We start from the raw sequence: 6,000 nt of genomic DNA on the forward strand, positions 1-6,000 counted from the left end.
CCTTTACTTCAGAGATGCTGCCTGTCTCGTTGAGTTACACCAGCATTTAGTGTCTATCTTGAGTGTAATCCAGCATCTGCAGTTCCTGCCGACACAACCGTTTATGGGAACTCACCCAATTTCTTTGGCATCATTCTATGAACCTGTTGGTGGTTTTCCATTCACCCATTGACAACAATAAATGCTCGGGCTTCATTGACGATGTTCTTTATTGAATCGAGTAGTGGTTTACACAATGATGTACGACATGCATAGATAGTCTTTAACTGCATGGAATTCCACATGCAACATCAGTACAGGTTAACCCTCTGTATTATTGATAGATTATTCTGAATATTAGTTTCATCTGACACAGCCATGATTGAAGCAGGCACGACCGAAAGCCTGCAAATAACTAACACAGTACCAGAAGGTTGTTATTGTGGTGCATTGACCGCGGAGTTGTAACTTTTTTAGTCGTTTAATTTAAGTGCTTTTGGCTTTGGCCCAACCTTTGATTAATCTGAACACATCCAAGCCTTGGTAAATTGAATGATTCTTTATTTCTGGTGGTCCATCTGCAAGGTTTGGGCACTGCGTTGTTGAGGTATAATGCCTTGCTCCAGTTGGGAAGGGCTACGTGTGGGGCTTCTCCTCCACAGGATGCACCATTGCCATCTCAAGGGGCAAGCGGGAACGGACAACCTGAGACCCCCCTCATTTTCCGAGCCACATTTCCACCGCTCGCCTCCTCCCTACCGACCTTCTACCAAAGGTCAGGCGTACTGGAGTTTGTGGAGATAGCCGAAGATCCAGGTTAGGGTGGGATGCAACAAGACAGCAGGAAAAAGTCACCAGGAAAGGGATGAAATAATGATGGGAGGTTGCATAGATAAAGCAGACCTGTATTCCTTTGACTGTCGATGAATAGGGATGTCTAACTGAGGTATCTGAGAGGATTACAGAGGTTGTCTGGAAAGATAAGGACCAGGTCCTTCAGAACTGATCCCCGGAAGCACCACTTCACGTAAAACAAATTTCTTATAAGAAATCTCAACCACTCTCCTTCAACAACCATTGAGACGGGCTGAATCACTGTGACTCTCCAAACTGTGGCACTCTGATTTTGTTACTTTGGAGTTGTAGGTTTTTTTCTAGTTTAATTTAAGTGCTTTTGGATTTGGCTCAATCCTTGATTAATCTGAACACATTCAAGCCTCGATAAGGCGAATGGTTCTCTTTTTTCAAGGATTGTATTGATTATTAAGATCCACATTGCCAAGGGGTGACTGAACAACACTAAAGGTTTGAGAGGCCAATATTGTTCCAGTGTTTGGCCTCAGCTAATGTAATTGAATCTAGATGGCCCCAGAGCTAAGGAAATTAGTTTTTTTGTTTTCAAGATACTGCACGGAACCAGGCCCTTCAGCCCACTGTCCATGCTGACCATCAATCACTTGTTCACGCTAGTTCTATGCTATCCCACTTTCACATTCACTCCCTACACACTAGGGGCAATTTTACAGAGAATAATTAACCTACAAACCCACACGTTTTTGGGGTGTGGGATGAAACCGGAGCACCCAGAGGGTAAGGGAGAATGTGCATACTCCACACACAGACAGCGCCCAAGGTCAGGGTCGAACCCAAGGGTTTCTGGCGCTGTGAGGCAGCGGCTCTACCAGCTACGCCCTACGCCGCCCCTTGGCTTTTGTTCGCTACAGTTTCAAAGATTGCATTGGCCACAAGGAGTGAAGATTGACATTGGCAAAGGGTGGTAGGACAGGCATGGGGTAGAGTGCTGAGGGGCCCATCCTGTTACCACATTGGAGAGGCCCTGTAACTGGGGCAGTTAAGGATGGGCAGTTAGTGGTGGCACTTCCCAGTAACGTCCCACATCCTGTGGGGAAAATTGAATGAGAAAAGTGAGGTGGGCCGCCTGCCCTCCCAGGTTAACGTGGAAAGTTAATGCTGCCCTGTTGAAAACCTTCCATGAGGCTATGGTGAACCCTCGACTGCAAAAGATAATCTATGTGATTGGACATATCTACCCATGTATGCACATGTCTATCCATGTTCCGTCATGTACACACATGTCTATCCATGTGTACATGTACTTGTCATGTATGCACATATCTATCATGTATACATGTTCCTGTCATGCATTACATATCAAGCCATACATACATGTTCCTATCATGTATATGCGTATCAGTCCGTACATATTTCTCTCATGTATATACATATTGGTCCACATGTACATGGTTCTGTCATATATATATATATATATACACACACTGATGCATACATGTTCCTGTCATGTATATATGTCTGGCTATGCAGACATGAACACACATGTCTATGTCCATGGTGTTGTCTATGTGATGCATTTGTGTGTCTATGACAATAATTTAACTCGTTGCTTTTTATGGGATCTTGCTGTGCATAAAATGGCCATTGGGTCCCTGCAATACCAAAGCAACGAGGCTGCAGCACTGGCCACAGGCACCCCGAGTCCTGAGGCTGTAAAAGGCACGACAGAAATGCAGTTTTTTTCACCATCTTCAATGTTTGTGGAAAAAAATGTTCTCCTTGAGGAGCAGGTTGTTAGTGAAGGAAAATGTAACGCGTTAGAGTGAGGGACATGCGGCCATTGTGAGTGGAAAATCAAACTCCCTGTGGGATCATCACACAGACACGCACTCTCTCACCCACACACTCAGGCACAAGCGCTCTCCCACACACACACACTCACACACACATAGACACAAGTGCTCACCCACACACACACTCACACACACACTCACACTCACACGCACACAGACACAAGCGCTCTCCCACTCACACACAAGCACCATCCCAGCCACACACAGACACAAGCACTTTCCCACCCACACCCCCCCCCCACACACACACGCGCTCTCCCACACTCCCCCACACACACACTCACACACACACACACATAGACACAAGCGCTCTCCCACACACAGACACAAACACTCTCCCACACAGACACAAACACTCCCACACTCTCATGCACGCACACGCTATCTCACACACATACACTCAACACACTCACTCTCATATGTACACACACCCACTCACTCTCTCACACACACACTCCCAAACGGCAGTACCAGTGTGGAGTGGAGCTACTCGTACACTCTGCACAACAGTGAACCCAATTGTCCTCATCATCAGGAGGATTGCTACACCTGTGAAAACTACAGCCACCGGGAGATCATTCATGCCCTCAGTCCCCGCACAACTAGGCAACTCCCTGCTGCTGATCGCGGGGATGTTAAACTCGAGTCCCAGACTGACGGACTTTGTGCTGTGGGGCGGTGACCATCACCGATCCCAGCCCTTCCCAACCCTGTTGGCCTTGCACAACGTGAATAATGTGACAGCCATATAATAATGCGCCTTGTCATAGTTGCACTACAATGTGGCATGTGTGTGTGTGAGTGTGTATGCTTATATATTTAAACATAACTTTGTTATATATTCCTGTGTATATGTGTACATGTGTATATATATGCCTGGGTTTGTTTTATAAATGTGCCTGTCTCTCTTTAAATATATGTATGATTGTGTGTGTGTGTATACATGTTTGCCTACATGCATCATGCCTCTGTGTGTGTCTTTGAGAATGATTGTGTCTGCCTGTGTGTGTCTCTATGTGGGTGTCTGCATGTGTGTGTGTCTGTTTGAATGCGTGTGTGCATGTGTCTGTGTTTCAGTCTGTGTGCATGCGTGTCTATGTGGGTGTCTGAGTGTGTGTGTCTGCAATTGTGTGTGTCTGAATGTGTGTGTCATCTGCATGCATATAGGTGTGTGTGTGTGTCTGTTGCATGCATGTCTGCATCTGTCTGTGTCTGTCCCAGTGTCTCTATGTGTTGTGTGCATGCACAAATGTGTGCAAAAGTGTCCATGTGTTTCCCTTTGGCGACTGCATGAAGCGGGCGGTAACTGAGATTGCAATGTCTCATGCCTCACTGGGGTCGGTGTGAGGAGAGGAGATGTGTTTAGGGCCTGTACGACTGGGTCTCACCACATTCTCCAGCAGAACAACGCGAGGAGACCATCAGTCACGTTACATCAATATCCATCCGATATTAGAGCTGATTATTATTCCAGCTTTTGTGGCCTTTCCTCGTCCGATGCTCTTTAATCATTCCCATCGATCGGCTCCTTCTGTAATTACTTTTATGAAGGATAAGCAGGGAAGGTCACTGTGATTTCTTGGCACTGAGGTTTGTAACACCTGAAACTGGCTTGTCATGCAATCAGGAATTTTGTCTGGTGTTGATGGAACGGTTTAATTTTGGATTTCAGGCTGAGAGCATGTTATTTATTCAGCTACCGACCCCAACTCCGAAATCCCCCTCCTTTCTCCTTCTTAAAACCTGCCACTTCGACCGGGCTTTTGGGCAACCTACCCTTGGCATCTCCTCAAGTGCCGGGAATCCCAGTTGGCATGACAGTGCAGGGTAGGCAGGGAATGAAGGGACATGGGTCTCATTCAGGCGGAGATTAGTTTAACATGGCATCATGTTCTGCATTGATACGGTGGGCTGAAGAGCCTGTTCCTGTGTTGTATTATGTTCTATGCTCCCACTATGTAGTTCCAGGAGGTTTGGAGGGATATGGTTCACGTGCTGGCAGAGGAGATTAGTTTAACATGGCATCATGTTAAACTGACAGCAGATGAGGAGGGATTTCTTTAGTCAGAGGGTGGTGAATCTGTGGAATCCATTGCCACAGACGGCTGCGGATGATGTAATTAGGTATTTTCAAAGCAGAGATTGATAGGTTCTTGATTGGTGAGGGTGTCGAGGCTGATGGGGGGAAGGCAGGAGAATTGAGAGGGAAAGATAGATCGGCCATGATTGAATGGCAGAGTAGACTCGATGGGCAGAATGACCTACTTCATCTCCTATGGCTTATGACGTATTCAGCACAGGCACTGTGGACCAAAGTTCCTGTTTCTGTGAGGCACAGTTCTACATTCTACGCACCCTCTAGGAAGCTCCAGTAGTTTTGTACGGTAAAGGTGCTATATAAATGCAAATTATTTCTGTGAGATATAGCGCTGATTGGCATTGAAAACTTCCCCGCTGAGAATTATGTCCCAATTATTGCTGTGTAGAACACGTCGACCAGGCCAGGTGGTTGGGAGTGAGGGGGGTGCTGTGTTTATGGTTGGAACAATGTAGTGTATACATTTGTATAAGGCGTTGGTGAGGCCACATTTAGAGAACTGTGTTCAGTTTTGGTCACCATGTTATCGGAAAGATTTTGTCAAGCTGGAAAGGGTGCAGAGAAGATTTACGAGGACATTGCCCAGCCTCGAGAGCCTGAACTATTGGGAGAGGTTGGGCAGGCTAGGACCTTATACTTTGGAGCACAGGAGGATAAGGGGTGATCTTATAGAGGTGAACTAGTACATGAGAGGAACAGATCGGGCAGATGCATAGTCGTTTGTCCAGAGTAGGGGAGTCGAGAACCATAGGTTTAAGGTGAGGGGGGAAAGATTTAATAAGAACCTGAGGGTAACTTTTTTTACACAAGGGTGGTGGGTGTATGGAACAGAGGAGGAAGTTGAGGCAGATACTATCGCAACATTTAAGAAACATTTGGACAGGTACATGGATAGGACAGGTTTAGAGGGTTATGGGCCAAAAGTGATCAGATGGTAGTAGTGTAGATGGGGCATGATGGTCGGCATGGGGAAGTTGGGCCGAAGGGCCTGTTTCCACTCTGTACGACTCTATGAATCAATAATAGTCCTTTGGCGTGGAGTTCAATGGGGCAAGGAGATGAGCAGAATGACTAACAATTTCACATCGTGGCTGCCATTAGCTTACAGGAGGAAGATGTTCACAAGGGCTATGGCCAGGGAGAAGGGGTGTAAAATTCTCACAACCATCCTATTCGGTCAGAATCTTCCCGTGTAGAGAATGTCCCGTGATCTAATATAGATTCTATAGAACGATTCCTCTGTGGCTCTGACAAGTC

This window comes from Rhinoraja longicauda, chromosome 22 (assembly GCF_053455715.1).
Source record: "Rhinoraja longicauda isolate Sanriku21f chromosome 22, sRhiLon1.1, whole genome shotgun sequence".
NCBI lineage: Eukaryota > Metazoa > Chordata > Chondrichthyes > Rajiformes > Arhynchobatidae > Rhinoraja > Rhinoraja longicauda.